At 41.0% G+C, this 14,501-nt stretch overlaps 1 long non-coding RNA gene across 1 annotated transcript; it reads left to right on the plus strand.

Moving 5' to 3' along the window:
- Nucleotides 1-2,725: 2,725 nt before the first annotated feature.
- LOC148006689 (uncharacterized) lies at nucleotides 2,726-8,126 on the plus strand. Its single transcript, XR_015674706.1, has 2 exons — nucleotides 2,726-7,535; nucleotides 7,654-8,126. It is a non-coding gene; the product is annotated as an uncharacterized LOC148006689 (long non-coding RNA).
- The last annotated feature ends 6,375 nt before the right edge of the window (nucleotides 8,127-14,501 follow it).

Here is a 14,501-nt window from a genome sequence, read left to right on the forward strand (position 1 = left end):
CCCCTTCAAGCTCTTCCAGTTCAGAAACTTGTTTCTTTTAACTACTTCAAGTTCACAGCAAAACTGAGCAGCTCAGTCTGCATGTACCTCCTGCCTCTGTGTACACAACTGCTTCTACCCACATGTTGCCCCTGCTAACAATTGGAAATTCTGAAGTGAGGCAGTTAAATGACCCATTCCCAAATAACCAATGGGCCTAATAATAAAGCAAGGTAGAAGGCTTAAGACAAAAATTAAAACACATTGGGATTCAGCAAAAGTAAGTCTAAAAAGGAACTTTCTATCATACACATGTTTGTTTTTCTCAACTACATGCTACATAGTCAAAACCAAAATAACAACTAGACCGATAAAATCAACATGTACATTTTAAAAGAAAGCATACTCAAATATCCAAGAACTATTTTTTCAAATGTTCATACAATAATTTGCACCAGGGGATTTTTGCAATAATTTGCAAATTAAATTGGTTACTTACAAACAGTATTTACATTTATGCTTATGGTGATGTAAAAGATTCCAGAACATACTGTTACCTTAAAAGCCACATTTTCTCAGGTTCTGTCAGTGCCTACGATCCTTCACCATTAAACTTGAGGCCAAACAGTAATTTAAATGTCCTTTGTCAACCAGATTTTATACTTTACAACAAGAGTTACATCCGCAAACATACTGAGTTTTAAAATGATATGAATTAATTAATGTGGAAATTAATATGGTGGCAGTTACTCCTTAACCAGCAAGTTCCCCCAAACAACCACACAGAAACCTTTTAATATTTCAAAGCTTAGGCCTTAGCTGGGCAGACTCTCAACTCATCTAAGCTCATCTAAGTTAGCTGGACCACCTTGCCCCATCCCATGGCTAGCTATGTCTTTCAGGCTCCTCTCATCTCTCCTGACAAAAGGTCATCCTCTTTCTTCTTCCCAGAGTTCCTTTCTTTTCTCCCAGGAAGTCCTGCCTTTCATTTCCTGCCTAGATAACTAACCATCAGATTTTTATTAAAGCCAATCAGAAAATGCACTAGGTAGTTGAGGAAGGACAGAGACATAACTTCACACAGTTTACCCCAACTCTAAGTGTTATTATATGAAACAATTAAATGACTTGTTTTAAAAAAAAATAAGTTCAAAAGCTAGCTGAACCACCACCATGGTAATAACTTCTACCTCTTTATCAATATTTCTTATTTGTGAAACCATAATGTGTTTAGTTGCAAATAACTTCACTCGATCTTTTACATAGAATATTATATCAGCATCTCCAGGGTGACCAAGGCCTCAGCACATATGTACACATCACCCTACATCTTTACTACATAGCTGTACTCCTGTATCCCAACATCTAAGTCCATTAACTTCATTTCTGTCTGAAACTTTTCTTGATTTGTTGTTTCAAATATTAGCATCAAGTTACCTTGATATTCAGCCTTTAATCTAATGAGATTTTAGTGCCAGTACATTTTTTAATATTTTGGGCTTAGTGGTGAAATTCCCCATATAGCCAGATTGCATTTGTAGCAGTATATGTCAAGGCATTTAGAGCGCAGTGTGAGCTACAACAAGGAGACTTGAGATGAGTCTGTGCTCAGCAGGTTCACAATAACCAAAGCTAGTCTTATTAAGTCCTTGAGTGCCTCCATCATTTTATTCAGGATAGAGCCTTGGACCAGGCATACTTGAACATGATGGCAGTGTTACATTGATGGAGTAGAAACCAAACTAAGGATTGACTATATTTAATTATGTGCCTGTATCTCTTATCTCTCTAATGCTTTTAACATGGAGGGATGTTGGATTTTGTCAAAGGCTTTTTCAGCATCTAATGAGATGATCATGTGACTTTTTTCTTTCAGTTTATTTATAAGATAGATTACATTGATAGATTTTCACATATTGAATCATCCCTGCATCCCTGGGAGGAAGCCTATTTGATCACAATGGATGATGTTTTGATGCCAAAATTTATCCTATCTACAAGAAAGGAAGGGACAAGGGGATGGATCAGAGACTGAGGGAATGGCCAACCAATACCCAGCCCAACTTGAGACCCATCCCATGGGTAATCACCAATCCCAGACACTATTTTTTTTCTTTTTTCTTTTTTTCGGAGCTGGGGACCGAACCCAGGGCCTTGTGCTCGCTAGGCAAGTGCTCTACCGCTGAGCTAAATCCCCAACCCTCCCAGACACTATTAATGATACTCTGTTATGCATCCAGACAGGAGTGTAGCATAGCTGTTCTCTAAGAGGCTCCACCCAGCAGCTGACTAAGACTGATGCAGACACCCACAGCCAAACAGTGAGCTGCTATGGAAGAATAGGTGGAAGGATTGTGGGCCCTGGAGGGGATAGGAGCTCCACAGAAAGACCATCAGAATCAACTAACCTGGACCCTTGGGGATCTCTGAGACTAAACCACCAACCAAAAATGTACACAGTCTGGATCTTGGCCTCCACACACATATATAGCAGATATGCAGCTTGATCTTCATGTGGGTCCCAAACAACTAGAGTGGGGGCTACCCCAAAGGCTGTTGCCTGTACTCAGAATACTTTCTACTAGCTGGGTTGCCTTGTCTAGCCTCAGTGGGAGGCCAAAGCATATTATAGATGTGTGCATGGAAATGTTTGAAAATAGTTTTAGATAGATAGATAGATAGATAGATAGATAGATAGATAGATAGATAGATTCCCAAAGAAAGACTCTGAATATACTGACTTCTTAGATGAATTTTATTAAATGTTTAAAGAATTGGTGCTGATACTTCTCACTCTTCACAAATTGGAAGAGGAGAAACTACAGCAAATGCATGTTATTAGTTTAGCTTTACACCCATGTCAAAGCAAGATGCACAAATTAAACCAATATATCCTAGGAACATAAATGCAAGTGTCCTTAAGCTATTCCTAGCAAGGCAGACTCCTGATGAAGTGGGATCTTTACCTGGAACACAAAAATAATTCAAATTATGCAAATAATAGAGGAAGTAGGCCACACAAACAAATGAAGGATGAAATCACACTATTTTCCCAAGAGACCCAACAAAGACATTGACAACATTCTGTGACTTTCCATGATTAAATACTCCCAAAAGACTAGGCAATCCCAATGATAAAATGTTGAGAACTTTCTCTGTAAGACCACAGACAAGACTAGGAGCTCACTTGAGTCACTCCTATTCAACAGGAGTTCATAGTCAGTGTGGTAGGATAAAAGGAGAGACTTTATTAAAATTCCAAATTAGTGCTGAAAAGAGAGCTCAGCAGTTAACGGCACTTGCTGATCTTGATTTTGTAGAGGATCTGAGTTGAGTTCACATCACTCACATACTGTCTCACAGGCATCTATAACTGAGTTTCAGGATATTCAATACAATCTTTTAGCCACTGCTGGTACCAGCAAACATGTGCTGCACATACATGCAGGGAAGACACTCATACACATAGAATAAAATAAAGAAATCTTAAAAATCAGTTAAATTAAAATGTAAATGCAGATTAAAGAGAAAATTTAATTACTTTTATTTATAGAACTCCAGACTCCACCCTAAAACATACACTCTTATTCTTAAAGGAGAAAAAGAAACAATTTTTCGGTGCATAGGGTCCATGAGTCAACTTTTCTTTTTGTTAAGGCACACTGAATCATTTCCACAGACGAGCTTGGACCAACTTCTACAAATCATGCTCTGACTTCAGACAATAGAAACAAGGAAAATGAGGCAGTGTTGCAAAATGTTCTAATTTAAAAAAAAATGCTTTAAACAAGGGTGTGTCATCAATTTCATTTGTAAAATAAAATACATAGGTACCTTTAAAAAGAAAGAAAATGTACTAGGCGAAGCAGAAATTATATGCCTGTGTTTTCCAAACACTGTGTAGGAATTAGGGCTTCCCTGGTATATTTAGGCTAGCCACCCAGCCAGCCTTGCCAGGCCAAACCTCCCACCTATTTGCAGGTATAATTATCTCCCAGCATCTCCTTTGGCATGACTTCTCTGTCTGAGTTTAAGAACAATGGCTTTCTTGTGTACTTTAAGTTCGCTTTAAGGACTGTAGATAGGTTCCTGAAGGATTTCCTATTCTTGTTTTTTATTTCTCCCTAAAAGCAGTGTGTGTTTCTTGTAGAACTTCAGAGAGAGTGGGTAACTCAAATAAATCAAGACAAAACAAACAAACAAACAAAATCCTAAAAGCTGATTTAAATCATTTAACATATTCAATATCTATGCACATAGAGTTATAAATACAGAATCAATTTTGCTCTGTTCTGAAACTTAATAAATTATTTACTTTTGTTTTATGTGCATTTATTTTTGTTTTGTTGTCTCTGCCTATGTATGTCTATGTGAAGATGTCAGATCCCTTGTAACTGGAGTTACAGAGTGAGCTGCCATGTGGGTGCTGGGAATTGAACTTGGTTTCTCTAGGAAGAATAGCTACTGCTCTTAACCAGAGTAATCTCTACAACTCCTGTTTTGAAACATTTTAATGGCTATGTAGTCTATATTATTTATTCTGATTTAGTAGGTCACACTGTTCTGGTTCCATTTAGTCAAAACAATTCTTTGCTATTAGACAGCTCAGTTTTGTCTTGGTGATAAAACGTACCTATAGGAAGAGCTTGAGGGAGAAAGGACACAGCCTTGCTCAAGGCTGCAGGGTGTTCAGTTCATTTCGGCCAGGAAGCCATGCCAGTGAAGTGGTGGGAACATGGGGCAGAGAATATTTAATCACACTGGGGCCAGAAGCAGAGAAAGAGTCTTGGACCAGGGCCTTGGCTAAAACCTTCAAACACCCGCACCCCCCAAGAAACCCGCTGTTATTAGCCAGATCTCAATTGTTAAAGGATCTATAACATCCCCCCAAGTAATCCCACCAGCTGGGAACACTAAAACACAAGCCTGGTGGGCTTATGACAATCTCTGGAAACTGAACTAGCATGAGCATTCTTGATGATATTCCAAAATTAAATTTCTCAAAGTAAAGATACCAAATTAGTGTAGATGTACACATTGTAGACTGTTGGTGACTGTCACCAAGCTGCTGTTCTGAGATGTGCTAAGCCTCATAGTTCTCTGCATGGAAAGAGATAGTGGACATGTTATCAGTCACCTCACCTACAGGAAGAAATGATGAGGGCAATATGTCATGATCTGCTTAGATTTTATTTCAGGAAATGTTTTTCATGTAGACTGGTTTCTGTGATGTGGTGTAAAAAAACAAAACAAAAAGCAAAAATAAACGAGCAAATCCTGGCACTTGGTAGCCATACCCATTCTTCAAGAAATCCGAATCTACAATAGTTTTTATAATTTTTGTGTTGCCAGATAATAAACTATTTTGACACAATCTCCCAAAGGGATTTCTAGACAAATATAGATGGCTCGACTATTTCAGACCCAGAGTACTGGCTATAAACAGAACTTAATAAGGCTGTAGGGTGACTTGTCAGAGTTTCCTCTGAACAATAACGATGTTTATCATTAAAGAATTTAAAAATGAAGGGAAACTTTGAATCACTTAAATATGGACAACTAAGATAAGGATGACGGAGAGGCGGAAGCATGGGAATGGGATGGATCAAAATGTGAATGCTTCACTCCTTCTCTAAAAGGGGAACAAGAATACCCTTGGCAGGGAAGAGAGAGGCAAAGATTAAAACAGAGACTGAAGGAACACCCATTCAGAGCCTGCCCCACATGTGGCCCATACATATACAGCCACCCAATTAGACAAGATGGATGAAGCAAAGAAGTGCAGACCGACAGGAGCCGGATGTAGATCTCTCCTGAGAGACACAGCCAGAATACAGCAAATACAGAGGCGAATGCCAGCAGCAAACCACTGAACTGAGAATAGGACCCCCATTGAAGGAATCAGAGAAAGAACTGGAAGAACTTGAAGGGGCTCGAGACCCCATATGTACAATAATGCCAAGCAACCAGAGCTTCCAGGGACTAAGCCACTACCTAAAGACTATACATGGACTGATCCTGGACTCTGACCTCATAGGTAGCAATGAATATCCTAGTAAGAGCACCAGTGGAAGGGGAAGCCCTGGGTCCTGCTAAGACTGAACCCCCAGTGAACTAGACTGTTGGGGGGAGGGCGGCAATGGGGGGAGGGTGGGGAAGGGGAGGGATTAGGGGGATGTTTGCCCGGAAACCGGGAAAGGGAATAATACTTGAAAGGTAAATAAGAAATACTCAAGTTAATAAAAAAATAAATAAATAAATAAAACCTAGATGATAAAAGTAATTTTTATCACTTAGTTTTAAAGCTATTAATGTATTTTGCCCAGAACAACATACTATATTCCTAATATACTATTAAATTGAATTTAATAGAAAGGCAGAAAACCACAGAACTGAGAATGGGACCCCCCATTGAAGGATTCAGAGAAAGGACTGAACAAGCTTGAAGGGGCTTGAGACCCCATATGAACAACAATGTCAACCAACCAGAGCTTCCAGGGACTAAGCCACTACCCAAAGACTATACATGGACTGACCCTGGACTCTGACCTCATAGGTAGCAATGAACGGCCTAGTAAGAGCACCAGTGGAAGGGGAAGCACTTAGTCTTGCCAAGACTGAATCCCCAGTGAATGGAATTAATGGGGGGAGGATGGGGAAGGGAACTCCCATGTAGAAGGGGGCAGGGAGGGATTAGGGGGATGTTGACCTGGAAACCGGGAAAGGGAATAACAATTGAAATGTAAATAAGAAATGCCCAATTTTATAAAGATGGAGAAAAAAAGATATGAGACAGTTGACACTGAAAATTAAAATAAAAAATGTAAAATGCTAAAAAAAAATTGAAAGGCAGAGCTTTTGAAACCACACCTTCCATTAGTGCTTATCAAATTGTACACATTCTGTCCTACTCAGAGTGAGCTTACTCTGATTTTTAATTGCTTTCTCGGGTTTTGAATGTCTAAATATAGCCTTTTCCATTGTGCAGAACAAGCCCATGCTGCATACATACGACTAGAATGTACTGGAACTGAACCATTGTGGATTGTTGTCTCCATGCTCAACCACTTTTGAATCACCGGAACTCCTTTTACAGGGATTGGACTGTATTTTTTTTCACATGCTTATACTTTTATAATTTGAAAAGTAAAATAAAGTTTGCATTTTTAAAGTTTTCTAGAAGTGACTGGGGTGGGGAGGATCTTGAGGTCTATGGCCCAGTGTTTTGAGGCCCATACCTTTTCCTTGGTCACTAGTCATAACTATTCTTAATACAGCTATAAGTCCATGCTATCTTACAACTTTGGAGAGTTTTCTTGTCTTGGGAAACAAGACACTAGAAACTTCAGTTTTGACTTCCAGCCTTGCTCAGATATACAGCCATTACAACCGTGTTCCTTCTGGTCTCTCATACCCTCCTTTTCCAAATGGCCCTAGATTTCCTGTGATTCTCTGAAGCTTATCTGTTCTCTCTCTCTTGGGAATGAAGTAAAATGGAAAATTACGGTGTTGTGAGAAAGAAAAGGATCTCCTCATAGATAGTAGCACTATTAGAAGTATGTTCTTCGGGGCTGGGGATTTAGCTCAGTGGTTAGAGTGCTTACCTAGGAAGCGCAAGGCCCTGGGTTCGGTCCCCAGCTCCGAAAAAAAGAACCAAAAAAAAAAAAAAAAAAGAAGTATGTTCTTCTTGGAGTAAGTGTGGCCTTGTTGGAAGAAGTGTGCCACTGGAGGTGGGCTTAGAGTTTTCAAGTGACCAAGCCAGGCCCAGTGTCACTTTCCCTTCCTGCTGCCTGCCAGTCTCCAGCACTATGTCCGCTGGTGTGCTGTCATAGGAACCATGACAATGGACTAAACTTCTGAACCTGTAATCAGTCGCCAAGTAAATGCCTTCCTTTAGAAAAGTTGCTGTGACCATGATGTCTCCTCACAGCAATAAAATCTTAACTAAGAAAGAAGCTGATACCAGGGACTAGGGTATTACTGTGACTGACCGTGTTCTTGTTTAGAAGGATGTGGACTTAGAGTGTTGGATTAGAAGAGCAATTTAACAATTTAAGTGGGGACTAATGGGCCATCCTAGTAGGAGCACGGAAGACAGAGGGGCTGAGGGTAATTTGAATACATGGCTGTTTTCTGTCCTTGCCCCCCCCCCCAAAAAAAACCACCTGAGGCTAAATTAAACAGTTTTTGATTAATTGCATTTGCAGAGATTTCAAAACAGCCTAGTGTTGACTTTGTCGCCTGGTTATTATTGGTCAGACTTATGTAAATCTATAATGAAAAGGAGCAAGCTAAGTAAGGAAAATACAAAGTGTACATACAAAGGAGCAAAGGGGCCCCTTGGAGTACAAAGGAGATAAATCCTGTATTTAAAGACATAAACAGATTAAAGGAAAGCCTGATGCTAAGTGGAATAAAGGGAGTGGTGACCTCAGGGCAAGACCTCACCCAGACAAGCTTCCAGTTAGTGAAAAGGAATTGAAGAAAAGGTTAGGGCTATGGTGGTGCATGCCTTTAATCCCAACACTCTGGAAGCAGAATCATTAGGATTTCAGAGTTCAAGGCCAGGCTGGTCTACAGAGGGCCAAGTTTAGGCAGTGAAGAAATCAACTAAAAGAGAAAGCTGGTGAAAATATATTTGACTGAGGGGGCCATGTTCCAGCCCCAGCAAGCAGGAGGACTTGGGAGTTTCAGACATGTGGGTCTCGCTTTAAAATCCAGGATGGAAAAAAGGGGTTATAAAATCTCCCTTTAAGACTAGGGAAAGACACCAAGGTCAGCGGTGTATCATGTGGTCGCTGCATGGAGGCCCAGAGAGTCCATTGTATAAGTCTGGATTAGCTTAGAGACCACAAGATATTGCAAATGCCAGAGCCATGGGATAACTACCAAGGAGAGTTGCTAAGAGACAATGAAACCAGCCCCCAGCCTCAGAAAAATGTGTGTAGCAGTCAACAAAGCTGAAATGAGTTGGAGATCTGAAAAGTATTTTGACATTAGACATGGAATTGCAGAGCTTGGAGTTTGCCCGGCTGGTTTTTAGTTTTGCTTTGGTCCAGTATTTCCTTACTATGCTCCTCTGTGCCATTGTATGGAAGCTAATGATCTGTGTTTTTATTTTGATTTTTTTAAAGGATTGCACTGAAGAGACTGCCACAAAACTTTGGACTTGGACTTGGAACAGGGTTGAGACTGTTATAGACTATAAGAACTTTTGAAGTTGGACCGAATGCATTTCTGCTTTGTGATACAGTGACACACCTGGTAGTTTGAATGAAAATGCTCCCTATAAGGAGTGTCATTGTAAGGAGATACGGTCTTATTGGAGTAAATGTCATTTTGTTAGAGAAAGTGTATCTCAGGGAGTAGAATGGGCTTTGAGGTTTCCAGTGCAGAAGCCAAGCCCGGTGCCATTTGTCTCTTCCTGCTTCCTGTGAATCCAGATGTAGAACTCTCAGCTACCTTACTGTCACTATGTCTGCCAGTGTGTAGGATGCTTCCTGCCATGGTGACAACAGACCAAACCTCTGAACCCGTTAGCAAGTTCCAATTAAACACCTTCATCTCTAAGAGTTGCAGAGGTCATGTTGTCTCTTCACAGCAGTAGAAATCCCAACTAAGACAGCTTTAGGCTTTTTTCCATATTTAAACCTGCAGGTTCCTAGGAATCTCATCAGAAACCAATCTACAGAGAAAGGAAATGTGCTAAACCCTCTGTGCAGCTCTAAGAGCTCCTGGTTTTAATCATGTTAGATTTCAATTCCATCGCAGGCATTTCTGGATATAATTTATAATTCTCTTATAAAAAGAGTAAAAATACAACTCTGATTATTATTATCATTATTGTTGTGTTGTTAATATTATTATTATTATTATTATTATTATTATTATTATTATTATTATTAATTCACTTTACATCTTGCTCACTGCCTCCCTCTGAGTCCAGAGAAGGCAGCCTGACTAAAAGGACATATCCCATAAACAGGCCACAGCTTTTGGAATATCCCCCACTCCAGTTGTTCAGGACTCACATGAAGACCCAGCTGCATATCTGCTACATATGTGTGGGGAGGCCTGGGTCCAACCTGTATATGTTCTTTGGTTGGTGGTTCAGTCTTTGAGAGCACCAAGGGTCCAGGTTAGTTGATTCTGTTGGTCTTCCTGTGGACTTCCTATCCCATTAGAGGCTTCAATCCTTCCTCCTGTTCTTCCATAAGAGTCCCCAAGCTCCATTCACTGTTTGTCTGTGTGTATCTGTTTCTGTCTGAATCAGCTGCTAGGTAGATCTTCTCAGTGCAGAGCCATGCCAGACTGCTGTCTGCAAGCATAACAGACATTAACAGAGTCAGGGATTGATGTTTACCCATGGGATGGGCCTCAAGTTGGGTCAGTTATTGGTTGGCCATTCCCTCAGTCTCTGCTCCCTCCCCTAGGCCCGCATTTCTGGTAGACAGGATGAATTTGGGGTTGAAAGTTTTGTGGGTTGGTTGGTGTCCCTTCTGTTCCATGGGGGTTCCTGTCTGGATACAGGAGGTGGCCTCTTCAGGTTCCATATCACTAATGCTGTGTGTCACAGCTAAGGACATCTCCCTCATTGATTCTTGGCACCTCCTTTATCCCAAGTCTTTATCTCATCCTGGAGATGCCTCCCTGCCTTCCCACCACCCATCAGTTGCAGATTTCCATTCATTTTCATGGCCATCTGACCATGTTTCCTATTCCTCCCCACACCTGATGCTGAACGCCATTCCCAGTACCTTCCCAGTACCCTCCCATCCAGTCCCCTACCTCCATCTACCTTTTATGACTAATTTATTCCCTCCTCTAAGTGAGATTCAAACATCTTTGCTTGAGTTTCATTTTTGTTTAGTTTCTTTGGGTCTGTGAAGTATAGCATGGAAATCCTGTATTTTACGGGTAATATTTACTTATAAGTGAGTATACTGGGTTACTTCACTCAGGATGATATTCTCAAGATTCATCCATTTGTCTGCAAAATCCATGATGTCCTGGTTTTTAATGGCTGAATAGTACTCCATTGTGTAGATGTATCACATTTTCTTTATCCATGCTCCAGTTAAGGGTCATCTAGTTTGTTCCCAGTTTCTGGCTATTACAAATAAAGTTGCCATGAACATAGTTGAGCTAGTATCTTTGTGGGATGGGGAAACATCTTTTGGGTATATGCCCAGGAGTGGTACATCAGGGACCTGAGGTAGAACTATGTTTAGTTGTCTGAGAAACTGTCAAATCAATTCCCAAAATGATTGTACAAGTTTACACTCCCACCAACAATGGAGGAGTGCTCCCCTTGATCCACATCCTTGCCAGCATATGCTATCATTTGAACAGAACGTTTTTTTAAATTAAGTTGTTTATTTCCTTTAACATCTTGATCACAGCTTCCCCTCCCTCCTCTCCTCCTAGTCCTTCACTCTCATCTCCCCTTCCCCTGTCTACCCTACTTCCCCTTCTCCCCCAAAAAGAGGAGTCTTCCTATGGATAGCAACCAGGCTTGGCATAGCAATCCACAGCAAAACTAGGTGGTTAGACAGGAAGCCTAGTTAGGGGAAAGTTATCCAAAGGCAGGCAATGTAGTCAGAGATAACTGCTGCTTCTGCTTTAGGAATGCCACATGAAGACCCAGCGCACAACTATACAGAGGGCCTAGGTGTAGAGGGCCGCTATAGCATTCACCACCGTTAGATGGCGCTGGCTTCCACTGCGCCCCACGTGGAAGGCCAGGATAGCCTCCGCCATTACAAGATGGCGCCAGCCTTTGCCGCGCCAGCCAAATCCCTTTCAGGAAGTTAACTGTGCGCATGTGCAAGAGTGCCTTCGTGCCAGGTCTTTGCCCACTCCGGGGCGTGCCTTATGAGATCATGGGTAAACAACCAATCAGGTGTGGATGCGCCACGCTAGGGTGTATATAAGCGCGCCATGTTGGCGTGGCGAGGCTTCCTCTTTAAGATTATAATAAAGTTTGGTCACAGTAAGGATTTCTATGTACCCGCGTGTTTCTTGCCGGCGAGAAGTCGCGCGTGGGACACCTAGGCCTGTCTGGTTGGCAATTCAGTCTCTGGGAGTCCTCATGGGCCCACATTAGTTGATTCTGTAGGTTTTCTGGACCACTCTGGATCCTTCAATCCTTCCTCCCACTCTTCTGTAGGATTCCCCAAGCTTCACTTAATGTTTTGCTGTGGGTCACTGCAACAGTTTCCTCAGTTTCTGGGTGAAGCCTCTCTGATGACGGTTATGCTAGGCTCCTGTCTGCAAGGACAGCAGAATTATTATTAGTGTCACAGTGGGCTCCCTCTCGTGCCATGGGTTTCAAACTGGGCCTGTCATTGGCTGGCCCTTTCCCCAAATTCTGCTCCATCTTTCCCTCTGTATAACTTGTAGGCAGGACAAAGTATAGCCTAAGGTTTCGTGGCTGGGTTGGTGTCCTAACCCCTCCATTGGAAGTCTTGACTGGTTACAGGAGATGGCCAATTCAGTCTCCATATCCCTCATTACTAGGAGTCTTAGCTAGGGTCACCCTCATAGATTTCTGGGAGTTTCTATAATCATAGGTTTAAGAACTAGTTTCTCAGCAAGCTTTTAAGATGCAATTGGAAGGCCACTGACACAATATGTATAACTAACCTTGACAATTAGTTCCTATGCTCCCTCGGGAAGTCCATTCCAACTCTTGAGATTGTCTTACCATTTGACACTCTCTTGAGAAGCCCACAGTGACACTTGGACATGCTTTTTCTTTCAAAGTGATTCTTTTTCCTAACCCTCAGAGTTAAAGCTTATATTACAATTTCTCTAATAAGGTCACTAGTTCTTCTTTATGCTGGCTAATCCTGAAATTCTTTTCTGCACTAAAGCCACCAAATCCAATGAAACTTGCATTTTGGTCTATAAAAGATTAGGGGAACTCTTCAGTTTGCTTCTGTACACTCACTCCTGATAGAAATAAAGTCTATTATTTTTTGTTACCTAGACTCTTTTTCTTCATTAGGTTACACACAGACCGCTTCTAATCCCTACCTTTTAAGAGTCTTTTTCAATTTTGTATTGCAGAGATTTTTAACCCAGTGCCATAGAGTTACCAATAGGCTCAAGGGTAGATATTTGGGGAATGGGACTACATTTCAGTGGAAAATCAATAGTAGCATTACTCTGTACCAACCTTTCACCAAAATGCTAACTGCATTTCCTTTCATTGTGACTACATGCACTAAACGAAAGTAGTATTGAAACTAATGTCACATTTTCATGTAGAGCATTTGTGTTTGTTTTCGTATCACATTGAATTGCTCTTGGTACCTCAAAAATCTCAGTTTAATTGGCATCCTGTTTCAAAAGTATAGTAAAGTGCTTTACTCATGAGGCTGTAGCTAAAACACATGGACAATTGTCTGCTTGTCTTCTGATGTGAAGCAACAAAGTAGACTACCAAAACAACTACTATATAATTTTGACTTATGTTTTTTATTTTATTCATGTGGGTGAGTGTTTTATCTCCAAGTACGTCTGTGGACCACATGTAGGCAATGCCTGTGGAGCTCAAAGAGGACATTGGATCCACTGACACTGGACTTACAGATGGTTGTGAGCTACAGATTGAGTGCTGGGACTCAAACCTAGGTCCTCTGAAAGAGCAATCAGTGCTCTTAACCATTGAACTATCTCTCTAGCCCCACTTCTAATTTCTTTGATAAAATACTCTAATGTATTGATTTACTTCTTATGTCTATAAATTTTATTTTATGTGCTTATAGGTATTATTAGAAAAAGTCTCCAGGTTTCACTAGATTGCCAGAGGGATCATAGCACAAAGATGTTAGAACTTTGGACCAGGCACCACAGTAGATACCTTGCCCAAAGGAAGGGTACGCTTGTCTAATAGCAAGCAAAACTCTCTATTTACTCTCTTGCCTGTTACTCAGGACAATGAACAACCAAAGTCAAGCCTTCTATACAAATCTTATTGTTATTATCTGAAAGCATTTATTTAACAGTTGGTCCTTGAGTGGTTTTAGAAGATAGTAGAAACTTTAGAAGTGAGACCTAATAGAAAGAAGTAGGTTGTTGGAGGACATGCATCTGGTTCTCAGTCCCTTCTTTACCTGCTTCTTATATGCCATGAAGTGTTCTAGGTCCTCCTCTACATGCTCCTACCCCACATGATGTTCTGCTTTACCACAGGTCTATGATCAGTGCAGCCTGTGATCCCAGGCTAAAAGCTCTGAAACCATGAGCAAATACATAGTTCTATTCCTTTCTAAGTAACTCTGCCAAGCAGTGGGTTAAGGGATCCTTTTACACTAAAAAAATAAATAACAAGGTATAATTTGTGCACTAAGAGAGGAAAACATGCTACCTTACCCAGGACTTTGATTACTGGAGCACCCAGCAGAAAGAAAGATATCTAGCTGATTTGATAGCCTCCACGATACAATAGCCATGTTTATCTGTTGATAGAAAAGGCAGAAGAGGGGATAAGGCAGGGAAAGCAGGAGAGAGAACCC

This window comes from Rattus norvegicus, chromosome 2, assembly GCF_021556685.1.
Source record: "Rattus norvegicus strain SHRSP/BbbUtx chromosome 2, alternate assembly SHRSP_T2T, whole genome shotgun sequence".
In the NCBI taxonomy this organism is placed as follows: domain Eukaryota; kingdom Metazoa; phylum Chordata; class Mammalia; order Rodentia; family Muridae; genus Rattus; species Rattus norvegicus.